General features: G+C 46.7%; 1 protein-coding gene across 2 annotated transcripts in view; it reads right to left on the bottom strand.

The window, feature by feature from the left end:
• LOC144113686 (dopamine receptor 2-like) overlaps positions 1–13,665 on the bottom strand; it is a 242,903-nt gene that overhangs the window by 185,022 nt on the left and 44,216 nt on the right. Inside the window, exon 1 of one of the 2 annotated variants that reach the window (XM_077646923.1) lies at positions 9,388–9,539. The exons of the other annotated variant lie outside the window; for it this stretch is intronic. The gene's annotated coding sequence lies outside the window, so the exon portion shown is untranslated. Of the gene's footprint in view, positions 1–9,387; positions 9,540–13,665 lie in introns of those variants that run through there. 2 annotated transcript variants of the gene reach the window in all.

Genomic DNA, 13,665 nt, shown 5'->3' with positions numbered 1-13,665 from the left:
CAGCAGGCATTGACAGGGTGACGGTACATATTGAATTGTTCAGTCAATGTAAGTTTCATTGTTGGGCCACGGATAACAACATAGGGAGGCCCCGAAAACCTGTTTTCTGATTTTGGCGTGCGTGCGAAGAATGGTGCGTACTGTAATTCCTCAGCACGGAAAATATTGCTCCCACTCATGATAACGACCTTTTGGAAGGAAAATCTAGGGTTCGAACGGTAAATATACGAAGAGTGAGGTGATAGGCGGCGCGTTTGAGAACTGGCGACTTAGACTTGAAGGAAAACCCGTTGCAGGCACATTATGCAGAGCTAATTCGCCGCTAAACGAAAACCTTTTGACCAGCTCATTTCCACGAACCGTCTATTTCAGCCAAAACAAGTATCTATGGGGCAGATATATGCTTCAGTGCGTTGGAAACACACTGTCACTGGCATGGCATTGATGCACTGGTTGATTTTTGCGCGCAAGGTTGCAGCCGAGAGCGGGGACCGTAACAAAATAGTGTGTTCAAGCAGCCACTGTGCTCTGTGCATACATGGAATGCCTTGCTGTTTGTATCTGCTGTACGTTTCAACAAAATAATTTGGAGCCGTTACTTTGGGAGCGGCTCTTTTAGGCAATAAAGTTCGCGCCTCCATAGTGGCTCCTCATTGGAATGTTGATACCGTCCTTCCGCGAAAGCGAAAAAAGGAATTGCCGCTACAAAATGAAATCTGTGCGATCTGTATCGAAAACGAAAAAAAAAAAGCCCCAAAAGAAATCTCAGTGTATCTTATACGATAAAACCTGGACATAAACTTTTAATTTCGCTCTAAAAGAAAAAAACCCTCCCAGAACCTAGAACCCAAAATATATTTCTCATGAGGCAGATAGATGTGGACAAAACGCTGAAGTGAATCTGCGTTGCACATTGCTTTTGATGCCTTTGAACGTATACAGAACGTGGCGCATTGCGCATATTTTGTTTCGGAGTGTGCAGAGGTCGTGAATAGGTACCAATTTGCAACTTTGGCAAACACATTTCAAACTGCGATAGCAAAACACGCCATGGAATAAGGATAGCGTTAGCGACCAAGGCACCACTGAAGTGCACGGTGCCTTGAAATACAGGGTCGGTCGAAAATTCCCAGGCTACAATGCCTTGCTTTCGAGCAGAATATTGAGGCAGTTACGACACGCCTGATGCTCAAAATACCTCTAGAGGGTAGAACTAGTATCGTTCTAACCTCTGAGAACCTTGATAGCTTTATCGGCATCTTAAATCTCAGTATATACCTACGAAAAGCAGACCCTGTGGTGTGGAAATTTCTGACCGACCCTGTACGTAGGCCGATCGAGCTATAACACCTGTTTCCGAAACTCGCACCAATCATGAACAAGTGCCAGTTGTCCGAACAAACCTGCCAAAAGAGTGTGCCGTGGTAGGTGCTTATAGATCCAGAGATGTTCTCCCGAAGTTCGTGGATGTCTCTCGAAATCGTAACCATTGTCGTCAACAGACTTCTAACATCAAGCTGCAAACGATGTTTCCTTAAGCGGTAACTCGCCTTACTGCAGGCAGTATAACCGCTATATAGTCTGCCTTTTTGAAACTGCCGTCATAAAATTCATACTACCGATGAACCCCGTGTTTTCTGTGCCTTAGGTGAAGAAACAAATTTGAATGCGTCCGCATTTATACAAAGGAGAATGCTGCAAAAGTTCTTAACTGGGGCGTAAGCGAGTGGTATAGTTGTGAACATACGATTTAGAAAAAAAAGTTAAACATAACTCTTCACACATACACAAGCATAAAGGCCACCCGTCAAAAACAGATACGACCCACGACATTTTGCCATCGCCAGCGTCGCTCCTATTGTGAGTCAATGGCCAGAATACACAGCGACAACATCTTAACTCAGCACATCTTGGCAAAAGTGAAGTAACGTGCAGACGACGGGGCCAGAGGGGCGATCAAAGCCCCGCATCATAAAGACTACGCGCGAAGTCCAGTCATTTTATCGCTCATTACCGCAAGCACAGAAAGCAGCGTTCGCAGCCTCCTATTATGGAATTATAGTGGCATTCAGTAACGCTCTACTCTCACACAAAGTTTCAGACATAAACACCGGCGGGACAGGGTTAGCGTCGCGGAAAAGTGGAACAGCGTTCTACACCCTCCATTCATTTGTTCCTTCGCACGCTCCGTTTTCTTTCCTCACTGCTGCGGTGATTTGTTATGCTAACAAGAGCTGGGGCGAATATAGCTTCGCGCGCGCTATCGCAGCTAATAGGCTGCGATGCGGCGCAGGCATCGTGCCAAGAGGCGCCTCCTGCCGACGCAGAGGCGCGGCTGTGAGATGAGGGTCGCCCAACGAGGGGCCTCGCTTCGGGCGCCGGACGGGTCGGGCCCGCTTCGTGCTGATGCGAGCGCGCGACTTCATCTCGTTTGGTCGGCCGCCCCCTCAGCGAGTTTTAGGGCACCGGCAGACACGCTTTATTTTTGCTGCCGGCCCGTCGTCAACGGGTCCCTACAACCGCGCGCACCGCGGTGCCTTCCCTACGCTGTTCAAAGAAATGCAGCCCAGGGTGGGAAGCGCCGACAGCAGCGCTGATGAAACAAAAGCTGCGCACAGCGCCATCGCGGCCCCGAAAATGCTAGGCTATAAATTTTTCGCCGTAGTTTCGCTCCCTTATCGACCTGAACAACTTAAAAAGAAGCACGAGTGGAACAAAACGAGAAGAGAATGAATAGCGGAAAGGGAGGTTGCGGCGAAAAGGTGTCGATCGGGCCGGTTACTAGTTCTCGTCCGCTTCCCTCTGCCTCTTTCTTTCGGTATCATTTAGACAGTTGCCACTACGCAGATTGCCCTGTTTACTGCTCTCGAACGTTGAGTGCAATAGTGGGACGACTATAAATTGCAAGCGTGTAATCGATCGCGGTGCAGCTTCTTTTTTTTTTTAGGATAAGTACGGCCGAGCCTTCGCTATAGCTGTAGCGGTTTAATTGATTTCCCGTTATTGGAAACTTGAGTGCGCAGCTCTGCTACCGTTAAAGAATAGCTGTTTCTAGTCAGCTATACCACAACAGACATCTATTCATAGTATAGGCTGGTAACGACTTTCTAGTCCTGCCTAAGGTTTGTCGTAAGCACGGCAGCCTCTTGAAAATGTGGAAAATAGCCTATTGATTTGGAGAGAGATAAACAGAAAGGAGTGAGCAAAATGATGGGTGTAGCACACGTGGAACCTTAAAGAAATGCGAAGATCTGAAGAATAAAAATGCTTGGTGAGAAGTTGTGTTATGCATTCGTCCCACCGAGGATAAAAAAAAAAAGGATTTCACGGGATTTTTTTTGGTGGCTTCACGGCCAAAGTGAATGGCTACACGCTTTTAGCGAAAATTTTCTTTCCGTTTCGAGCGCTGCCGTGATCCTTTTCGCCAGTTTAGGTCATATATTAACTAATACGGAAGGAAGAAAATAAGAAAGTTACCATGTGAGCATGAAAGACGCCGAGAATCTCAGCGCTTGCTGGTAGCTTAGCCTCGCCTCACTGTATTATTACTGACGATTTAAGCTGGTAAACTTACAGCTCCCACTGAATTTCTCAGCTCCTTCCAGCGTCAATCCCAGACCGAACCCAGAATCCGAGAAGCTAAAACCGGACGGGTTGCATTTGAAGCATTTGAAGCCAGGCTCAAACGACCGAGTGGTATCGTCGGTGTCCGCTTCTCTTGTGTCCGGCGGCTTCAGCAGCACGGGCGCGCGATTTTTTCCGTTGTCTCAACTTTTGCACAGCCGCCGCGGTGGCTGAGTGGTTATGGCGCTCCGCTGCCGGCCCGAAAGACGCGGGTTCGATCCCGGCCGCGGCGGTCGAATTTCGGTGGAGGCGAAATTCTAGAGGCCCGTGTGCTGTGCGATGTCAGCGCACGTTAAAGAACCCCAGGTGGTCGAAATTTCCGGAGCCCTTCACTACGGCGTCCCTCATAGCCTGAGTCGCTTTGGGACGTTAAACCCACATAAACCATCAACTTTTGCACGTCGCGAGCTGACGCGTCAGAGCCCTCTTGGCATTCAACCTCTCTCTCCTATCCAAGGTCGTGCAACTCTGGATCTTCACGTAATCACCGCTCGTGCTCGCGTGCACGGCGATGTTTGCTAAGTTATTCGAAGCTCTGCGTCGGATGACCTATCTTCTGCCAGAGTAGCGAGCGAATGAGGCGCGCTCACGAGTCACGTGCCACGAGTGACGCTGCGCTCGAGCCACAAGTCACGTGGCAGCTGTTCTGGCGCGCGCTCACGGATTTGCACGAATTCAGCTTTCCCAGGCGACGACTAGGTAGCGCCTGGCGTCCCGCCAACAGCCCGAGCTGTAAAATGGGACGCTGGTGCTTCAGTGCCAGTCGACCGAAAAATATTGACCATTTTTGTTTTTCGCGCGCCTGTTACAACTGTACTTGGAGAAGCATTCTGTATTTCTTACCAGTATGTAACGCCGATAAATTTAGTGCTCACGGCTTGCCATTACCGAACTAATTTCGCGAAGTCGACATTGAGGCAATCGACATAATAAATGCGGTCCCCAGTAGCTTGGCTGTCTTCAAATTCTACCAGCTGCGTAGCACAAAAATATTCTACCTTAAACCTATGAGAGAAGAGATAAACAAAAGGTTCCATCAATGCGTTTTGCAACAAACGACTGCAAAACATGTTCAATAATTTTATTACAGACGCGATTCAGATGGGGGCGGTACCTGGCGACAATTTCGGGCTCCCGATTTATAATCGATCGACGATGTTTGTCACTGCTCCAGAAGAAAGCCACACCTTAAATAGTCTACAAAAATGTTATTTCACAAGAAGAGAGACCACTCAACATTTCGCAACAACCTTAGTCGTCGCTATCGATAGCCTTTGAATAATCGAAGCCATTGAAACACTTGTATCGCGCGCGTGAACCAACCTCGGTGTCTTCTATGTCCGATGCAGTGCTTCTGTCTGATCCTTCTGGCTGATAATATTACTTTATCGGTGATGGAAACACCAAGCTGAAATACAAACCAAGGTGCTGTACTGTGTAAGAGGCGGCAATAATGAGAGCATCTACGTTATTAACGCCTGGAAAGGCAACGTTATCCTCTTAATTTCTTTTTACTTCTTTCTATGATTGCTTTTTGTTTCATTTTATGCGCTATTATAATGGTTCAGAGCAGACCAGTTTCCCACTCGTGGAAGAGCGGCATACGTCGATGGTTAATGGTTTAAGCTCAAAGAAAAATCGGCGAACATTTCACGAAAGAAATAATGGGACGCAAAAGTGTTTTCAGTGCCAACGTATGTTCAGTGTAGAAGAATCTACGCGCCATATAATCGAATGAACAGGGAACGCGCGAGATTGAGCACATAACATGACGCAAAAAAAGATATCAAAGAATGTTATGATGGCGTAAACGGAAACATTTTCGCAACAATGTGCCGAGCAATATTGCAGTCATCATTCAGCCAGAAATTGTGACGATGACTGCTTACAATAAAACAACCCTGAATTGCCAGAAGCACGCCTTACGTAAATAATACAAAACGAATGGGCACAGTACTGTAGTCAATCCACAGTGTTTATGTCCCATTAGCTTGTCAGCACTGAACAGCGCTTAGGATAAGTAAGCAAGCGTTGTCTTTAACTCGTCTAGTATTTTCGTGAAGGACTAGCAATTCTCTCGAATCAATTACTTGCTTTGTTTATACAGCCTTGCAGGCTTTAAGTATAGAGCTTTCTTGGGAAGACTTATCCTTAGCCCACTAACAATTACCCAACTGTTCTTAGACTCCCGTCCATTCAAGGTAAAACTCGCTTTTAGGCCTACAATCATTAACAGAAACAGGCAAATGGGAGAGATAATGCCTAGATTTTCATGTATTTGCTGATAATGTCTAATCAAAAAAAGAAAAACAAAACTGAGGGCTATGAATTTTTCTCCCGAAAAGCTTAGCGAAGCATCCCTAGCTGCAGCATATAGTTCTTATCTCCCACACCCTCAGCTGAAAGCGAATATTTTACTTTGTTACTAAAAAGATTGTTAGGAAATAGAAAATTAAAAGTACAACGATGCCACTTTTTCACGTGCTGTGAACACTTAAGGAATATTATTAATGATTTCAGCTTGCCGTACATCACTGGAATAAGATTTTTAAAGTGAAATTTGGCGCTATGCACTAAAATAAATAAATTGTTTGGTATGTATGGTACGGCACATTGGGCTATGAGAGACGCCACGTAATGGAGGGCTTCGGATTAATTTCGACAAAATGGGGTTCTTTAACGCGTAAGAACATCGGAAATCACACGGATGTCTCTTGCATTTCACCTCCATCGATATGCAGCATGCATCGACTGGGATCTGATCCTGCGCCTTTGTGTTCAGCAGTCGAACGTCATAACCACTGAGACACCGCGGCCGGTGCAAATTATTTGTAAGCAGTTCAATACATTCTAGTTTTTGCGGAAGGAGGCGAAGCAGGTTGCGAAGTTAGGTAATTAGATTCGGAGATGCACAAAAACTGGCAGTATATTTGGATATTTATTTATTTATTTCAGTAATACTGCCAGCCTTTGAACAAAGGTTCTTGGCAGCAGTGGGTGCCACATAAAATGCACGTTGACAACGAAAATGGGAGGAATATGAAAATAAATTCATTTCAACCCGCAAAAAAAAAAAGACACTAGGATAGAACTCAGCAGGTGGGGGAAATAACGGCGGGAAAGGGGTGGGGGGGGGGGGGGGGGGGAGCTCATATCGGGGAACCGCATCGCACGCGGAGCCATTTACAGTCGTTCTCAATATCAGCGGTGACGCGCTGGGTGACGGCCGGCCATGCTACGTTTCTTGTTTACGGCGATTAAGTGCACCGCGATGGGCAGCACCGAACACGCTTGGACAGCGCGGGCGCCCGTGTTCCGTCTAGCAGCCGCTAAAGTCAAGACTTCCTTCCCACCATGAGGTTTATTCGGTTCTCGCCGTGAGGAAGTGAGCTCTGACACACATCTGAAAACACCTAACTACACAACGTGTTGAAAATTCAGGGGGCCACAACAATCTTCGGAACTTGTGTGCCATGACAAACCAAGAAAACAGATTATTCTCATTAAACCCACGCATTCTGTGTTGCTAAGATGGCAGGCTGCACTTGTGTGCTGCACTGCCATTGCGCATGCGTCAGTCGTCCAAGATGCACACCAAGAAAGCGTCCATAAACATTTTCCTCCCACGTACAAGCACTCAAAATACGATCATGCGAATCAACGAATTCCAAAGCAAAAAAGTTTAAATGCAATGCGAAGCTTACGATCGCCCACACGCATATCCTTCCATGGTCTAAAGTATTAATCGCAAATGTAATCCCACTAAACAGCAGCTGACAGCGTTTGTTCAAGAGGAAACGTCGATCGAGTATGCACATTGAGAAGTCGAGCACGCAGTGGTGTTATGAATTCTTTCATTATAAAAGATGTTTTCGTGCTATTAGAGTTAGGTATTTATTGTTGCTGGTCACTCCAAGCATTTCCGGCGAGAAAGTGAGGCGGAAACACGTATAAAAAATAAACAGTTCTCACTAAACTGCTCATATGCTATACATTGAGGCAGTGCGTGTCGATTCAGGTAGTGCACGCAAACAAGCAAAAAATAAAAGTGATTTTAACTCCATAACACAAAAGTACCGCGTTTAGCAACGCAACTGTTTAATTATACGTAAGCGTTGTTTGTCAGGGCGATCATCACTTGATCTGCATTAAACGGAAAGGATGTTTGTAGACTAGAAATAGCACTGTGCAAGTTGCGCTCCAGGCGTGATATGGAAACTTCGGGCGCATTAGACAAGGCTTTCGAGGGCACAGTGTTGTTGTTCTGAATTTCTCCAGAATGCTGGTTAGGGGTAACGTGTCAAGCGACGACTCAGAAATATTTATTTTATCTCAAGCTTCCCGGTTGTGCCCGCATTTCCCACTGGTGCTCGCCGCTGCTTGCACCGTTATTGAGGACTCTGAGCTCACAATAAGCAAATCGATGCATCGCACTTCACTGTTTCTCGGCACCAAAGATATTTTCCTCTTCGGCGAAAGCAGCTTTCTCCGAAGTGATCATATGCGACAAAAAAAAGTTATCCTCATGATTTTTCCCAGACTATATGCTCATGCAATAACAACTATATACGGTAACTAAAACAAGGATTATTATAGAATGGAATAGCGGAATCCAAGCCTTGTGCTCGATTGATGCCAATCATTCGATGCCGAGTACGTGATTCCATTTGAGCTGCGTTTGAGCGATAGCCCCCCCCCCCCCCCCCTTCTACTGTAACAGGTTGAAGTTTTTAATTCTTCCCGCGCGACATGCACCTGCGTATCCTTCTGTCTGTTCTTTTTTGACGTCCAACAGAACAGAGGTATGTCCATAGCCAGTGCTTAATGAAAAGGCGTGTGGCAAAATGAAAAAAAAAGAACGATAGAAACCAGAGCAGCTGCGTATACACAGCGTGGCAAAAGGGTTAGAATATATTATATACATATGCTGAAGGAACCTGACGGTTCACGGACTCCACGTAAAATTATCAGCTTAAAAAAAAAAGATGAAGGCGGCTTCCATCACACAAGTTCTTGAAAGGCCATCCCCCTCCCAGCCGGACTTCGGATGATATTTGTTTTGATCTTTTCTTTACGCTCAAGCATCACCCGTGCTGCGGTTTAGGAGGTGCTTCCCGTATGACGACTCTGTACAGCATCCTTACGCTGTTAAATACGTATTTGCTGACGTAAAAGAAAGTTAAATTAACGTGCACCGACCGAGCGATAAAGAAACAACAGAAACCAAAGAGGAAGCAAAGGGCGTGACACTGTGCGCCGTATTTGCCAGCACACACACTGGTTACGAGCAAAAACAGCGAAAAATAACGCCGCGCTAAAGTGGCGCAGTTCGCAGGTACTGACGAGGATGCTTTCTCGAATAATGAGCGTTATCGTCAGGGCGCGTGATAAAGTTTAGTCTGCAATGAGCCACGCTCCGCTTGCGCGGAACTATTCGGCAAGGGAATTTGCCGATACAGGTGTGCAGCAGGGGCACAATGGAGGCGCTTCTAAAGGTTGCACTAATTTGATGCCGGTTCGTTTCCCTGACAGGCGACGGAACACGCGAGTCGTCGACACCCCCGCTGGGCTGCTTGCGCTTTTTTTTTTTCGCAGGCGGAACTTGCAAAGCAAGGAAGGTCGGCACCTGGCGCCTTCTTTTGGTTCACACTTCCCGCCTGCCCAGGCAGGTAGGCTAGAACGCCAAATTTGCGGTGCACGCAAGCGGGACGAGGCATGGAGCGCGCGCGAGCAGCCAGCCGGCGCACGCGTTGATGCACTCACCGGAGGCTACTCGGGGGGCCGGCGCGATGCGCTGCGCCGAGTCGCGCACTTAGGCCGCGCCATGGCGGTCCTGCGCGGCAGCGGGCTCCCAGCGGCGGGCAGCATGTGTGTCGTCGCACACACACGAGAGAGGAGAAACTGCGAGCCGTTGCGTGCCGTTGTGTTTACGCCTGGCCGTGGACTAGCGGCAGGCATGTGCTCCGCGACAAGCTCGTGACGTCACGGACACGCGCCCGCTAACGAGGTAGCGGTCTGGGGATCGCCGCCGTGACAGTGCTTTGCGAGAGCGCCTTCGCTATGCCGCTAGGAAAATAAGAAAATAGAAACAAAATATGACGCGCAGTCCCCGCTCCTGACAGCGGACGGGGGAGAGTCCTGAGCCTCGCTGAAGTCCCCTTTCCCCTCCTACACTGGGCTTCTCTTCCAAGGGCCCTCTCCCACGGGATGCTTTCGTTTCGCTCCAACTCCAAAAAGCCGTCTGATTTGTTTCGACGGCACGCAGCGTCTGGAGCTCAAAATGCCACAGTCTGGCAGTGCAATCGACATGGGGGAAGCAGGCGGGGCTCTGGACGCGTCTCATTTTACATAAGGAAATTACACTGCCAGAGTGCGTGCACGCACGCACGCCTACACACGCAAGCCTACATGCCTAGCGTTTTCTGGTTGCCTTCAACGCTGCATTCCTTTTTTTTTCCTTTCCATTTTTCGTTTTGCTTTTGTGCGCTCAGTTTGCTTCTTGTCTCGGTAACGTAACTGCCCATTTCAGCAACACTGTGTATGACCGGGAGCCGGATTCTGCTTCAGTCTTCTCGTATTCCGTAATCGCCGAAATTTCGACCTGCGTAAGACGGCCAACGAACTCAGGTCTGCTTGCTGCTGTCGTAACGCAGCGTTGTGAATAATCTCAAGGCTTCTCTGGCCTCATTCGGACTCCACACTACAGGTTCAGAGCCTGGGAGAAATTGACAAAGAACACTATGCCGGTATTATTTTAAGCCACACTGCGCCGTCGAACGGAATATCTAACGGCATCGAACGTGTGTAATTTTCCGTACGCAGACTGGGAATGAATACTAAGATTTTTATGCACCCAGACGAAGACGAAGGCATTCCACAAAGTACATAATTCTGGAAGAGGGCGTAGAGAATGAATGCTCCCCGCTCTTATGCATGCTTATTAAAATGCATGGTCATGCAGATCTTGCATATCCATCCACTTCTGCGTGTTCCCGTGTCCAAGATTGAAAAGAGCCTCTGAGTTGAGTTTTTAAGACATCCGCCCTCGATCTAGCGCCAACTAAAGCGTACCTTCCAGGGCTTTATTTTAGCTCGTTTTCATACTTAAGCACCTTAAAATTTTGGGAACAGGTCTCGAGAGCCCTCAGAAAAGAGGGGCATCAAATTTTGCCGCCGTCAAGCCCGAGTTACTACTTCATCGAAGCTAAGTTGCATCCGTTCAAAAAAAGAGACAAAAAATAGAGTGAAAACAGCCAAGTCTTCAGAGCAGATGGGTTATGCGCGCTTCAAAATACCTGTTCCACTTAGGAGGTGACCAGAGAAAGTGCAACGGCGCAAAGATGACGCGTGGTGGAATCCACTAGCGGTTGCAGGCCAGTGCGATTCGAGTTCGCTGCATAAGCGTCCACTTGCTGCACAGAAGTACAGCGCCAACTTTTCGAGAAAATATCCTGCATGTTAAGTACCCTCCCGGACGCCTCTTATGCCTCAGGGGTCGGGGCACGTTAGCGCGAACTTAGCCAGGCCAGCCTGTCTCAGCACTCATTAAGAAGATTATTTTTTTTTTGTCGTTCACGAATAATTTTTAAGTCGACCGGCTTTCAACGCCCGTTCAGTGATGTATCACAATCTTAAGGCTTCTTCGGAAACTTACACTCTCCTTAATCTCCATCTTCCTGTCATATTCAACTGAGCAGCGAAGAATAAAACCGGAGGGGCCTCTGTTTAAAGCGTTCGCTGAGCAGTTGGAAGAACTTTGGGTATTGAAGAACGGCTAAACCTCGAGACAAAAGAAGATGACGCTGCCTTTGGGGAAACGAGCAGCCCTGCCATTTATCTTCGCAATTCAATGGTCACATTTCAAGTACGTAAAAACGTACGAGCGGGCGAGTACCCATCCTAGAAGGCTGCACTCCGGAAATCGGCATTTTCTCGCACATTCTTTCGTGGGAGAAAGCGCTTTTTTTAATTTTCAGTTCTTTTCTTCTGTTTCTGTCACGAGGCTTTGTTCAGTTGACGTATGAGAATGTTTTAACATTTCCTAGAATAAAATCGAGTTGAAAATCATTTATTAGTCCTTACTTTTTCTTTACTAATTCCCCCCCCCCCCCCCTATTTAGGCAACGTGTCCCAACTTTTCTGCTCCTGGGAAAAATACGGCCGTTAATAATGGAAAGTGAGCCTTTCTTTTAAATGGCATGAGAGCGTCGTTTAATGGCTTCGTGTCATAATTTCGAAGTTACAGCGTATAAGAAGTCTTCCGCACTAGGAATGAATATTTGAGAAATATTTGTGGGCTTCAGTGCTACGCAAAGCATCATAAAACGGGTCGTTCGTCAAGCAAACTTGAACGAACTTATTAATAAAGCATGAAGAATAATATAAATGAAAAAATGCTAATAAAAGAAGTTAAGGCTCACACAAGCAAACCTCTGCCATGCATTCCACAAATTCAAACTGGTTTTGGTAAAGACCACAGTATGGGCAATTTCCTAGAAATGTTGGCGAGATCTTAAAAAGGTGTACTGTAGATAGATGCACTTGGTTCGAAGTGTGTCATTTGACCTAAAAAATTGCCTGAAGCGATCTGCGCGACTTCTTATTTCTTACTACATTTGAGAAGATGGCACCGGCTGTAGACGTCCGAGAGACTGGCTTCCATCTGAATGAGGAAAAATATCGGGCGCTAGTCGGAGCTGTGCACTATGCCTTTCATTGGCCCTTTGCCTTTCAAACCGCTTGTGAGCCTGTAACAGCGGTGCGCGAGGCGTATACTAAATCGTCGCTTAAAATAACTCAAGAATGAAAAATATCACACCTCTTCATCAATCTAGAGGAAAAAAAAACATGAGAGCGAAAATAGAACCCCCACTGCCGTCGCAACAGCTGGCCGAACAGCAGCTGTGGGCTGTACTGAAGACCGCTTCACGCGAAATGAGCAAGAAACACGACAACTTGCAGCCCTACACTACACAGCACCCCCGTTTCTCGGCCTGTTCGTGATCCGTTCTACGTGTTTTTAGAACCCATATTTTTTGAAATTAAGTGCAAAAGAGAAGAAAACGTAGTGTTAAAGACTGATTCTCACACTTTGCCACTAGTAGATAAGTCACAGGCACTATTAAAAATGGAGTTCATTTGAAAGATATTTTTTTTATTTATTGAAACAAATTTTCTGATTGTGAATGCCGAAAGTAAATTTATATGAATGCTAGCTGAACACCTTTGGCTCTCTATGAGCCACGAATGTCATCCGTACTCAGGTGTAAACCCTCCCCCACATCAGCCCCCTGGCAAACCGCGCTTTGGGCCACAGGATCCTGCGAACAGCTAAAGCCGATCGAGAGGGCTAGCATGAAAGCGGCGGTTAGAGTAGCCCTGGACTAAGGTCTCTTTCCGGGAGGCAACAGAAAACGTACAATTTCAATAAGTCTGTTCTCTCTCTCTCTCTGGCCACAACGAACCGTTTGGCGCTACGGTTAGGTTCTGCAAACAGAGCTATTGATAAGCTCTTGGGGCTGTATTAATAGGATGAGACAAATATCAAAGAAGTCGGCAGTGTAGCGCTTAATATTTATGAATTAATGGATCTGCGCTGTAGCGTAGAATTTTTGAGGCGCAGCAAGATTTCTTAAGGCCGAAAGCCCAGCAGCTTACCATGACTTTATAAGGTCACGAAGAAAAAAACGAACAAAGCCTTATACTTTAAGCATTAATCTGATGCCTAAACGAAAGTTGCCGTGGTTAAGGACAAGAAAGCCACAGTGAAGTTCCCCCATCTAAATTGCGACAACTGGTAATATGAAAATATGTATCCAAATAAGAGTGGAATATAAAGTGAGCTTATGATTTCGTTTAATGTCCATGTTTTCTTTCCCACATCTTAGATTAATATTTCTTAATTTTATTCCTGGGGTTTTTTGGCTTGGAGGGGGGCTTGTCATTTTGCAAAGGTGTTGCAGCTTCGTAGGCTGCAGTGATGGAATGCCTTCCACGTAGGTCACTGTTGTCTTGGATGCGAACGATCTCTTGCAGCCATTG

The sequence above is a fragment of the Amblyomma americanum genome, chromosome 1 (genome assembly GCF_052857255.1).
Source record: "Amblyomma americanum isolate KBUSLIRL-KWMA chromosome 1, ASM5285725v1, whole genome shotgun sequence".
NCBI classification, from domain to species: domain Eukaryota; kingdom Metazoa; phylum Arthropoda; class Arachnida; order Ixodida; family Ixodidae; genus Amblyomma; species Amblyomma americanum.
Note: the sequence above shows the minus strand (reverse complement) of the source record. Positions and strands in the feature narration are given on the sequence as shown.